General features: G+C 43.1%; 1 non-coding gene across 1 annotated transcript; it reads left to right on the plus strand.

Moving 5' to 3' along the window:
* The first annotated feature begins 12,595 nt into the window (after window positions 1-12,595).
* On the plus strand, window positions 12,596-12,702 carry LOC130464478 (small nucleolar RNA R71). The gene has a single exon (XR_008924887.1). It is a non-coding gene; the product is annotated as a small nucleolar RNA R71 (small nucleolar RNA).
* Window positions 12,703-13,860: the final 1,158 nt, after the last annotated feature.

Genomic DNA, 13,860 nt, shown 5'->3' on the forward strand with positions numbered 1-13,860 from the left:
CTGAGCGTTGCCTTTATAGCCTCCTTTTACGGTGCGACGGTTGGTCAACGTCAAAGCAACCAGTTCTCAAACAAGTAATCTCAAATCACTCAGGTATTGAGGATTTAGTGTCTAATAATTTTAATGAAATTTACTTATGACAGATTTTCATCTCTTATAGTAAAGTTTCATAGGTCTTGTCCGATACTAGTCTTCCCAAAGTAAGTATCTATGCAAATGATTATGACATTGCCATGTCCACATAGTTCAAGAAACAGAACTACTAGTCATCTTGCATTCTAGTCGTCTAACGTTTTCTTATGCGTCCAATTTTACAGAAAACTCCGACTAGGGACCATTTTCAACCTTTGACATTCAAGTTCACTTGATAGACATTTCTTAGTCACAGGACTGGTCCTGACAGTCTATCTTGAATATACCGTTAAATTGAAGGGACTCATCATTTAATAAACGACAAATTAATTGGAAAAATGAATTCTTTTCATTTATTGTGAATGATTAACCAATAATGTTTTACAAAGATTTAAACTCTAAAACTTTAAAACATTAAACAGGGATATCAAAGCCATTCTCCAATATGCTTGATTCCCTTAGCTGCAGTGTGCGAGTTGTGCTTCGCCTGCGGTAGAGGTTTAGTCAATGGATCTGATATGTTGTCATCAGTTCCAATCTTGTTTATCTCGACTTCTTTTCTTTCAACGAACTCTCGTAGAAGGTGAAATCTACGAAGTACATGCTTGACTCTCTTGTGGTGTCTAGGCTCCTTTGCCTGTGCAATAGCTCCGTTATTATCACAATACAGGGCTATTGGTCCTTTAATGGAGGGGACTACACCAAGTTCACCTATGAACTTCCTTAGCCATATAGCTTCCTTTGCTGCTTCATGTGCAGCAATGTACTCCGCTTCAGTTCTAGAATCCGCAATGGTGCTTTGCTTAGCACTTTTCCAGCTTACTGCTCCTCCGTTGAGGCAGAAGACAAACCCAGACTGTGATCTGAAATCATCTTTGTCGGTTTTGAAACTTGCGTCCGTATAGCCTTTAACAATTAATTCATCATCTCCACCATAGACCAGGAAGTATCTTTGTGCCTTTTCAGGTACTTCAGAATATTCTTGGCAGCAGTCCAATGCGCCTCTCCTGGGTCTGACTGGTATCTGCTCGTAGCACTGAGTGCGTACGCAACATCCGGGCGTGTACATATCATAGCATACATTATTGAACCAATCAATGATGCATATGGAATCCCATTCATTCGTCTACGCTCATCAAGTGTTTTTGGGCACTGATTCTTGCTTAGAGTCATTCCATGAGACATGGGTAGGTAGACTCGCTTGGAGTCCGCCATGTTGAACCTATCAAGCACCTTATTGATATAAGTGCTTTGACTAAGTCCAATCATCCTTTTAGATCTATCTCTGTAAATCTTGATGCCCAATATGTACTGTGCTTCTCCTAGATCTTTCATCGAAAAACATTTCCCAAGCCAAATCTTGACAGAGTTCAACATAGGAATTTCATTTCCGATAAGTAATATGTCGTCGACATATAATACTAGGAAAGCAATTTTGCTCCCACTGACCTTCTTGTATACACAAGATTCGTCTGCGTTCTTGATGAAACCAAAGTCACTGACTGCTTCATCAAAACGTATATTCCATCTCCTGGATGCCTACTTCAATCCGTAGATTGACTTCTTTAGCTTGCATACCTTTTTAGAATTCTTTGGATCCTCAAAACCCTCAGGTTGTGTCATAAACACAGTTTCTGTTAAAACGCCGTTTAAGAAAGCAGTTTTGACATCCATCTGCCATATTTCGTAATCGTAATATGCAGCGATTGCTAACATTATCCGAATAGACTTTAGCATTGCAACTGGTGAAAAGGTTTCATCGTAATCCACACCGTGGACTTGCCTGTAACCTTTTGCAACCAATCTAGCTTTGAAAACTTCAAGTTTCCCATCTTTGTCCTTTTTCAGTTTGAAAACCCATTTGCTTCCAATGGCTTGGTAGCCATCTGGCAAATCGACCAAATCCCATACTTGGTTTTCAGACATGGAGTCTAATTCAGATTGCATGGCTTCTTGCCATTGCTTGGAGCTAGGGCTCCTCATAGCTTGTTTGTAAGTCGCAGGTTCATCACTTTCAAGTAATAGAACGTCATAGCTCTCGTTCGTCAAAATACCTAAGTACCTTTCCGGTTGAGATCTATATCTTTGCGATCTACGCGGGGTAACATTTCTAGATTGACCATGATTCTCACCAGATTCTTCTAAAGATCTCTGAGTTTCATCCTGAATGTAATCTTGAGCATTCTCTAGAGTTTGTTGTTGACAGGCTAAATCGTACTCCTATCAAAGATAAACCTAACGTTCACCAACTAAAAATATAGCAAGGGAAGCAAGGATCGTATCCACAGGGAAACAATGTTCTTTCTACTATTAATCGGCAATTCTAGACTATTGGGAAACAAGAATATAGGTTGATTTGTATAATGAAACTAGGATGATAATAAAATAGGGAAAAATCAGATATTAAAAGGTCTAGGGCACAGGTTCACCGATGAACAACATTCCAGGATGACAACAATCAATAATAATCAATAAAACAGTTAATTAGACTAGCATGCTCTCTCGAATCGATACTAATCATAGACTTAGAATTAACGGGCTCTCGCTACGTATTAATCCCAATTCTACCTATTGAAACAAGCCTAAACATCAAATTGCATCTCTCGAATCTTAATTTGATATTGCGAAACTAATACAATCAAACCTGCGCAAATCTAATTGCAAAGTAGATAAGGGCAATCAATAGGAATTAACAGCTAAACCAACAATCAACAACAATTAATCATCCTTTCACATTCGTTCATGGATTCCCAAAACCCTAGAAAATCAACTACTCACACATATTAACAATAAGCAAAGCAATTGGCATGATTGAAAACATAATTAAAGCTTAAACAAAGAATTGAAATAAGGAATAATACCTAATTGAAGAACAATGGCAATTGAAAGCTTCGATTTTTTATTGAAAATAATACTAAGTATTTAGAACAAATTAGAGAGAGAAAATTAAGCTTAGAGAAATAAAACTAAGTGTTTTAACACTAGGCTATGAGATAATGAAGTAATAAGATAATAATATAATCAACTAAATTCTAAGGGCTATATTTATAGTTTTGCCCAAAAAGCCCAACAAAAACCGGAAATACTAAAGTAAAACGCGCGCTAAAAGGCTCCTGGGTTGTCGCCGCCCGGTCGGGCGGCTCTCCGCCCGACGGGCGTAAAGCTCGAAGTCCGCCCGACGGGCGCAGGGCTGCCCGACGGGCGTAAGGCGATTCTCTGAAAACCTTCTCCGCGCGCCCGGTCGGGCGGCTCTAGCCCGTCGGGCGGAGGGAGATTTCTTCTGCTGCTGCTTCTGATGGGCGCCCGGTGGGCACCGGGCGAAACTCCGCCCGTCGGGCGCCCTCTGACGAGCTGTTCCTCTGCTTTGCTCGCCCGATGGGCGAGGGGCAATCCACCGGGCGGAGGGCTAAGTGATCCGCCCTTCGCCCACAACACCTAGTCTAACTTCCGGGGCTCGATCATGAACATCCAGGGCTCCCGTAGGTCGACAAAAGTCGTCCCGAACTCCCTCGGGATCCTGTAGTGGCCTAAATCATCAAGAAACGGGCCTAACAAGACCAATTTCTCACTAAGTATTCCTGAAACTCACGGCACACTAAAATACACAGATTAGTACTAAAATGGCTCCTAGGAGCTCATTTGACGCATGAAATTACTAAGGGACGGGGGTGAAAATATTATATAAAACGCACATATCAAACTCCCCCAAGCTAGATCTTTGCTTGTCCCTAAGCAAAGAAATCATCGATGAACACAAAACCAACTTCACCCCAACATATTTCAAAATGAACACATGATTCAAGGTAAAATCTAACAAGTATGCATCAATGTCAACCAATCCGGTCCATTCAATTGCTAATACTCCTTAACAATCGTCACGCAAAGCGAACCACAAATGCACAATGGAATTCAAGACTAGTGCTCACACACTCGTCACTCATTTATGTGGCGGATAAAAGATGTACCCGTTCGCTCTCCTCCCAACATATAAGTGAACAATGCCCTCCCAAACTTACACACTCGTGTGTTTAGAAAAACATACACTCAACCTAGTAGTCGACTCGTAATGTGTCACGTCATAACTTGCATTGATAAACAACTACTTTCACATTAATACAACTCTATGCACAAAGGTCAGAAGGTCTTTCAAGCTTGTAATGATAGGCTTAGGTAAAGGTGCGGTAAATTTGGGTAAAACGTGAGCTTAAAGCCTTAGCTTTGGGGAGCTTAAATCCTAGTAAAACCATGGTCAACCACAAATGATGACCACAACCACAACTTCCCACTCAACACATGATGAAACAACAAACAAACCACACTATACTTTCTTGCCTTGATTTCACAATTGTAACCAATCACTCATGAAGATAAGAAATTGTAATACCGGAGTGACAAAAGCTTGATTCAATAACGATTTTTTTTTTTTTTTTTTTTTTTTTTTTTTTGTTGCTCAATCTCATTTTTTCTTTCTTTTGGAACCTTCACACAATTTTTATTCTCCTCATCTCATTCATTTCATTTTTTTTCAACAACAATCATGATAAGAAGAACTTCCCTTTTCGATATTCAATATGCCCAAAATGTACAAAATGTATCACACTACAACTCCCTCACCTCACTACTATTAGCTCCCCCAAGCTAGGCTTGGGACTAGTAACCAATGGGGAATTTACGGGCTTGTAATGTGGTTAGTCACCGAATAAATGGCACAAGCACAACATGGGTAGAAAAAGATGGAACAAACGTATCTAATCTCATCTGAAGGCTACCTAAATAGAAAAATGCCTTCGTCCTTCACAATGTGCATGTATATGAGTCATAAAACACTACTAATAGTTGCAAATCAATACTCAAAATCAATGACACACCAGGAAGCTATCACACATCCTAACCAAGTCAACTAGTCAAGCACCAAGTCCACAAATAGTTAGTCGGAGTTGACTCATGTTAAGGCATCAAAGCAATCGAATATCAAATCATGGCTAACACATCTACATTGCCCATCATCACATACCAAGAATTAAAACAATTTTCGTTCAAGGGGCACAGGGAAGCATGATGTTGTATTCATCGGAACGTATTTTTGTATTTTTGTTTTTATATATTTTTTTTTTTTTTTCGAAGCGATAAACTAATCTTAGAACGCATTAAACACACCAAAGAAACACACAAAAATAAAGAAATACGAAATGAAAAGAAAAACATACCTAGTATATACAGGTAATGTGAACCCCCCCAAACCAAATCAGACAATGTCCTCATTGGCTCAGGGGTACCGAACCATCATCATCATCAACAACATCACTGGTGATCTTGGCCATCATCACCATCACCACCATCATTATCATGGCCACCGTGGCCGCTGCTGCCTGCTCCAAACCCCCCGTAGTGGGTGGGCGTGAAGGTGCCCATGGAACCGGGCGCTCCGTACCCCTCTGTGGGGTAAGTGAACCAGGAAGGGTGCTGATGATCTGGGGCAATGTAGCCCTGCCTGGCGTACTGATCATAGAAGGGGAACATAGTCCTCTGGTGATCCGCGGCAAACTCGTGGAAACTGAGCTCAAGTCTGCCTAGCCTCTCATGAATGGCCCCTAACTCCTCTGAAGACCCATGCTCCCCCTGTGGAGCCGGGCTACCTCTCTGTCCCGACCCCCTCTCTCTACGCCCTCCCCTCCTGTGGTGGGTGCGAGGCGCGGCCTCGGGATGTGGCTGGGGCTGGGCTAAGGGTGCTGCCTGCTCACCCACATATATGTAATGGGGCTGACCCCTAGTAAAACTGGTGAGCCCGGTGGTGTCCGGGAGAGTAAAGAGAGCGTTCCTTTGGAACATCCATGACATCTGACCGGGGAGAAGTCCCCCGTACTCAGAGTGCACCCTGTAAAGGCTCCCTAAATACTCAATATCTAATAGGTTGTTCCCCCGGACCGCAGCATGGTCCCTCTCAACAAAGTTTGCCACTGCTACGGCAACGTGGGTGATCAGACCACCCAAAGCAATATCGGTCGAGTAGCGGTGGGTGGCGGTAGTAAGCAGTTGCATGGCCAAGTGATGGGCCAAATTCATCCTGTAACTGTCATCACCATCTAACAAATACCCCCCGAGCACCTCCAACTCCGTGCTCCTCACATTCTCCTTTTGGTCTCTCCCAAAGATTGTGAAAGCCATAAATCTGAACCAAACAAAGGGGACGGGGTGTTGCACGCTAGAGGCGTGCAAATGTTGCATGCTACCGGGATTAAAATCCCCGGTCAATTTCCCCCATACTTCACTATTGTTATGCCCCTCCCTGGGGAACCTGTTATACTCCACATTCAAACCAAAAATAGCACCAAAATCCTTGATAGACAAATCATAATCATTATTGACCAATCTAAAAGAAACTCTAGAGACATCTTTGTAACCATTCTTTCGGACATTAAACGAGCTAAGGAATTCAAGAGTAAGATCCCTAAATGTCAACCTAGTCATGGAAAACATATGTTTCATGCCCACCCCATGAAATAATCTCCTAACATCCCTCTCAATACCCATATCATTTAAAGTTTTCTGATAAATAAATCGAGTAGGGACTACCTTCCGTAGCTTGAGGTGTGCAATGCGGGTTTGTTGCTCCTCACTAGCGAGAATCATGTTCGGGAAAGCCGAATCCGGTGCAAATTGAGGTGGTGGTGGTGGACGGCTTGTGGAAGCCTCCTCTTGTCTCCTTGTTGCTCCCGTGCAAGTTCTTTTCGGCCTTGAACCCATTGTTGAAGGTGATTTTGAGTTTTCAAAATTTTTGGTGAAATTGGGTTTGTTGTAGAGAGTGAGGAAGAAGGAAAATTGGTTGGTGGAGGTTGAAGAAGATGTGATGAGGATGATTTTGGTGTGTAGCTTGATGAATTTGAGTGAGAGATGAGGGAGATATGGAGAGTTGAAGTTCTTAGGGTTTTGGGGTTTAATGGAGTTTGAGAGAGAATGAAGAAGATGATTGAGATGTGAAGTGAAAAAGAATAGAGGAGATCCGTGTTTTAATCCGCAATTTCTTCTCTCGCCCGACGGGCCAACGCCCGCCCGACGGGCGAACAGCTCGTAAGCCGCCCGACGGGCACAGGTCCGCCCGTCGGGCGGAGGGCGATACCTGACCATTTGCAAAAAAAAATCTCCGCGCGCCCGGTCGGGCGGCTATCGCCCGTCGGGCGTATGGCGACACTTCCAAAACTCTGCACACGCGCCCGGTCGGGCGCTCCTCGCCCGTCGGGCGAATGGCGACACTTCCAGCAGCTCCGTAGTGAGCCGCCCGTCGGGCGCTTGTCTGCCCGTCGGGCGTACAGAGACTTTCTGATTCTCTATCCGCGCGCCCGGTCGGGCGGCTCTCTCCCGTCGGGCGGTTGGCGATTCTTGCTCCCACGGATTTTTCCTATCTTTTCGTGCTTTAGAAGTTGAACCTGTACATCATTAAACACCCAAGGACCGTAAAATGCTCTCTCCTCACCACTCATGAACAAAGAAACTAGACTACAAAACACACAAAACAAAACTAAACTATCGAAAGCAATGAAATACGGGTTGCCTCCCGCAAAGCGCTGGTTTATTCATAGGTCCCGCTCGACCCTGTTACCTTGAATATGCCGTCTATGAGGCGGAGGGGTTGAGGTGAAGGACCTCAACCACTCCTACGGTAGCCCCATCATGGTACAACTTCAGACGTTGCCCGTTAACCTTGAATCGTTCACCATTCTCATTCTCTACTTCAATAGACCCAAATTTGCTTACCATAGTCACGGTGAACGGCCCAGACCACCTAGACTTAAGTTTTCCAGGAAATAACTTAAGCCTAGAGTTAAAAAGTAGAACCTTGTCGCCCACCGCGAACTCTCTATGCAAAATGTGATTGTCGTGCCACTTCTTGGTCTTTTCCTTGTAAATCCGGGCACTATCATAGGCTTGTAGTCGGAATTCATCGAGCTCACCCAATTGAAGTAACCGCTTCTCACCGGCTAGCTTTGCATCCATGTTGAGCTGTTTGATTGCCCAATAAGCCTTGTACTCCATTTCTACTGGTAAGTGACACGCCTTGCCATACACCAACCGATACGGGGAGGTACCAATAGGTGTCTTAAAGGCGGTTCTGTATGCCCATAGAGTGTCATCTAGCTTATCGCTCCAATCCTTCCTAGACTTCGCCACTACTTTTTCAAGGATAGATTTGATCTCTCGGTTGGAGACCTCAACTTGACCACTCGTCTGAGGGTGGTAGGCTAGTCTAGTGCGGTGATAAACTCCATACTTGCGCAGGAGCGCATCCAGATGCTTCTCATGGAAGTGTGATCCTCCATCACTGATCAAAGCGCGCGGAACCCCAAATCTAGGAAAAATGATCTTCTTGAACAGGGAGATGACTGTCTTAGCATCGTTAGTAGGTGAGGCAACGGCTTCCACCCACTTTGACACATAATCTACAGCAACAAGGATATACAAGTTACCCTTGGACGATGGGAATGGTCCCATATAATCAATCCCCCATACATCAAAAATCTCAACCTCAAGGATTCCGTTCTGTGGCATCTCATACCTCCTCGAAATAGTGCCGGCCCTCTGGCACGCATCACAAGCCATAATAAAAGCCTGTGCATCCTTGAACATAGTAGGCCAGTAAAAACCACATTGTGACAACTTAGCGTTTGTTTTAGACGGTCCATGGTGACCACCATAAGGTGAAGAATGACACCTACTGATAACACCTTGAACTTCCCATTCTGGAATACAACGCTTGTACATCCCTTCAGCAGTCTCACGAAACAAATAAGTGTCGTCCCAAAAGTAGAATCGGACATCATGTAGGAATTTCTTCTTCTGTTGGTATGACAGATCGGCTGGAAGAATTCTTCCTACAATGTAGTTAGCAAAATCTGCGAACCACGGTGACTGACTGGCAAGTGCAAGTAAATGATCATCCGAGAATGAATCATCAATTGGTGTAGATCCCTTACCATCGTCATACCTCAATCTAGACAAGTGATCTGCAACCACATTCTCAGCCCCTTTCTTGTCGCGGATCTCTAGATCGAACTCCTGTAGCAATAGTATCCATCGAATAAGCCTAGGCTTGGCTTCCTTCTTAGAGAGCAGGTACTTAAGGGCCGCATGATCAGTATAGACTATCACCTTGGATCCAATCAGATAGGTGCGGAATTTATCCAAGGCATAGACTATAGCTAGAAGCTCCTTCTCAGTAGTTGCATAATTAACTTGAGCTTCATCCAAGGTCTTACTTGCATAATAGATGGCATGTAAAACCTTCTCCTTTCTTTGACCCAGCACTGCCCCAACTGCATAATCACTTGCATCACACATTATCTCAAACGGAATATCCCATTCGGGAGAACGGATGATGGGAGCCGAAATCAGTGCCTGTTTAATCCTGTCAAAGGCTTCAAGACAAGCATCAGTAAACACAAACGGGGCATCCTTGAGAAGGAGCTGGGTAAGTGGTTTAACAATTTTAGAGAAATCTTTGATAAAGCGGCGATAAAACCCCGCATGACCAAGAAAACTTCTAACACCCTTCACATTAACTGGAGGGGGTAATTGTTCAATCACTTGCACCTTAGCTCGATCCACCTGAATGCCCTTATCAGATATCAAATGTCCCAAAACCACCCCTTCAGTAACCATGAAATGACACTTTTCCCAGTTCAAGACTAAATTGCACTCTTCACATCTTTTCAAAACTTTAGTCAGATTTAGTAAGAAAGAATCAAAAGAAGTACCATAGACGCTAAAATCATCCATAAACACTTCCATGATAGACTCAATAAAATCAGAAAAAATGCTCATCATGCAACGTTGGAAAGTAGCAGGCGCATTACACAGACCAAAAGGCATCCTACGATATGCAAAGGTACCATAGGGGCAGGTGAAGGTGGTCTTTTCCTGGTCGTCTGGATGTATGGGAATTTGAAAGAAACCAGAATAACCATCCAGATAACAGAAAAACTTGTGACAGGCTAGCCTTTCTAACATTTGATCAATGAAGGGAAGGGGAAAATGGTCCTTTTTAGTAGCAACATTAAGACGCCTATAATCAATGCACATGCGCCAACCTGTGACTACCCTAGTTGGTATCAACTCATTTTTTTCATTTCTCACCACAGTTGTCCCCCCTTTCTTAGGCACTACCTGAACGGGACTCACCCACTTAGAATCAGACACAGCATACACTATACCCGCATCAAGCAATTTCATAACTTCAGCTTTTACAACATCTTGCATGACAGGGTTCAAACGACGCTGGGGTTGAATGCATGGTTTATGATTTTCATCTAGATGTATCCTATGCATACAAAAGTCAGGGCTAATACCCTTTAAATCATCAATACTGTACCCAATGGCCTTTTTGTGCCTTTTCAACACAATAAGAAGTTGGGATAACTGGCCTGCATCAAGTGCAGTACTGACGATCACAGGGCAAAGTTGTTCATTATCTAAAAACGCATACTTAAGGTTAGCAGGAAGAGGTTTAAGTTCGGGTTTCTTTACCTCTTTAACAGAACAAACCGGCCAAACTAACCTCTTCAATTTGGTGCTCTCCGGCTCAGATTCTCCACCATTAAGAGCCAACTCCAGAGCATCCACTTCAGCACTCCAAGAACTGCTATCACTTGCAGAAGACTCACAACAAAGCACTGCCTCCAAAGGGTCTCTTTCGAGAACTTGGGAGACGTTATCACGAGTAATAAAATCGACTACATCTATGCGATAGCATTGTTCTTCCTCTAGCATGGGACTTTTTAAGGCACTATTCAGATTAAAAGTCACCTTATCATCCCCAACAGACAATGTCAATTTCCCACTTTTAACATCAATTACCGCCCCCGCCGTATGAAGGAAGGGTCTACCTAAGATTATGGGAATTTGAGAATCCTCCTGCATGTCTAATACTACAAAATCCACAGGTATATAGAATTTACCTACTCTAACAGGGACGTCCTCTAAAACACCTAAGGGGTATTTGACAGAACGGTCGGCCATTTGTAGAGTGATATTAGTAACCTTAAGCTCACCCATATTCAGTTTAGTACAGACAGACAAAGGCATGACAAACACACTAGCACCTAGATCACATAAAGCCTTATCAATAAATACGGTGCCAATGTTACATGGGATGGAAAAACTCCCGGGGTCCTTAAGTTTAGGTGGAGACTTGTTTTGCAAATAAGCACTACATTCCTCAGTGAAAGATACAGTCTCTACCTCACAAAAAGCACGTTTTCTGGTCAAAATATCTTTCATGAATTTAGCATACGCAGGAACTTGTAAAATTAATTCAGTAAAAGGAACCGTTACCTGCAAATTTTTGACCACTTCCAAGAATCTGCCAAACTGCTTGTCTAGCTTATTCTTGAGTTGTCGGTTTGGGAAGGGGAGTGCAACAGGTGGTACTTGTATATCCGCCCCCTTCTTAACCGCAGTTGTAGCCTCATTCTCATTGACTACCTTTTCAGCTGGTTCCTTCTCACCCATATCTATCTTCGGGATTTCCTCACTGACCAGATCACTAGCAGACACCCCGGAATCAACCTCAACCGGCATAGAAGGACCATCATAATCCCTACCACTCCTCAATGTAATTGCATTAGCAGACTCCCTATTTTCGGGCTGTGAAGGAAGTTGGCCTGGTGGCCTCCCTGCAATAGTAGTAGCCATCTGTGCCAACTGTGTATCAATGATCTTGTTATGAGCAGTAAGAGCATCGATTTTTGCATCCTTTTCACTTAGAGATTTTTGCATTTGTAGCATCATGTTTCTCATCTCTACTAGCATAGGGTCAGGCTGTGTGGCTTGAGGTTGTGGTTGTGGGGGTGATGTGTGTTGTCTAGAGAACCCAGGTGGCCCACTAGACTGTTGGTTGTAGTTGTTTCGGGGTTGGTAGGATTGTTGGTGTGGGGGTTGATATGGTTGTGGTGGTGGATGTTGAACTTGGTGAGGGTTTTGGATGTTGTTGCTCCTGTAGGAAAGCAGAGGGTTATTTTTGTAGCCCTCATTGTAAGAGTTGGAGAATGGGTTGTTTTGTTTGTAGGATTGAAAAGCATTACATTGTTCAATAGAGCTTCTACATTCCTGTGCATAATGACCAGACATTCCACAACTTTCACAAATAGTAGTAGGTTGGGCACTCATAGCAGCTACACTAACAGGTTGGGCAGATTGAGCATTGGCCGCTTGCATATTATCGAATTTATAATGTAAAGCAGTCAATTGGGCAGTTAATTGTTCAATAGAATTTAAATCATGCTTACCACCCCTCTTAGATAGACCTCTAGGATTTCCATACTGGGCATTGTGAATGGCTATCTCCTCAATCACCTCCATAGCTCTAGGCACCTCAAGTTGCATGAACCTCCCACTGGCAGCTGAATCCAACAAACATCTAGACTCATTGCCCAGACCATTATAAAACTGCTGAATCAAGAACCAATCTTCCAAACCATGGTGCGGGCATTCTCTTTGCAAATCCTTGAATCTCTCCCAAACCTCGAACAAACTCTCATCCGCTTGTTGTGAGATACCTAATATCTGACCCCTCAGACGAGCCGTTTTCTCAGGTGGAAAATATTTAACATAAAAAGCAAGAGCCAAGGATTCCCAATTATTGATTTTCAAAGCCGCCCGATTCAACCCATTAATCCACAGTTTAGCTTTCCCACTCAAAGAGAACGGGAAAAGTATCTCCATAGTCTGCTCCGGAGTCAATCCCTTTTGCTTGATGGTGGAGCAATATTGGATAAAGGACTGAATGTGAAGATTCGGATCTTCACCTGGTTCCCCACCGTACTGGCGTCTCTCGATCATGTTAATCAATGCGGGCTCAATCTTGAAGGTCTCAGCTGCAATAGAAGGCATGATTGCCTTTGGCAGCACGGACAGACTTGGCTTAGAATAGTCCGTAAGCCGTGGGGTAGGTGGCGGTACCAGATTTTCGTCACCCATCTCTATCTCTGAAACTGAATCTGTATCTGAAGGAAAAAGATCGCCAATATTATGATCAGAGTCAGAGTAATTCCCACACTGTGCAATGAAAGTTCTTCGTCTACGAAAGGTTCTTTCGGGCTCAGGATCGAATGGAGTAAGATTACTAGTACCTACGGTCCTGGGCATAGACAAAGACTACAAAACAATGTGAGATCCGGTCTCAAGGAACGTGAGTTCCTTGAGTAGTAACAAACAATAATCTAGGATAATCAATCAATAACAGAAAATAAAACCGTCTCCCCGGCAACGGCGCCAAAATTTGACAGGCTAAATCGTACTCCTATCAAAGATAAACCTAACGTTCACCAACTAAAAATATAGCAAGGGAAGCAAGGATCGTATCCACAGGGAAACAATGTTCTTTCTACTATTAATCGGCAATTCTAGACTATTGGGAAACAAGAATATAGGTTGATTTGTATAATGAAACTAGGATGATAATAAAATAGGGAAAAATCAGATATTAAAAGGTCTAGGGCACAGGTTCACCGATGAACAACATTCCAGGATGACAACAATCAATAATAATCAATAAAACAGTTAATTAGACTAGCATGCTCTCTCGAATCGATACTAATCATAGACTTAGAATTAACGGGCTCTCGCTACGTATTAATCCCAATTCTACCTATTGAAACAAGCCTAAACATCAAATTGCATCTCTCGAATCTTAATTTGATATTGCGAAACTAATACAATCAAACCTGCGCAAATCTA

Source organism: Spinacia oleracea, chromosome 6 (assembly GCF_020520425.1).
Source record: "Spinacia oleracea cultivar Varoflay chromosome 6, BTI_SOV_V1, whole genome shotgun sequence".
Taxonomy (NCBI): domain Eukaryota; kingdom Viridiplantae; phylum Streptophyta; class Magnoliopsida; order Caryophyllales; family Amaranthaceae; genus Spinacia; species Spinacia oleracea.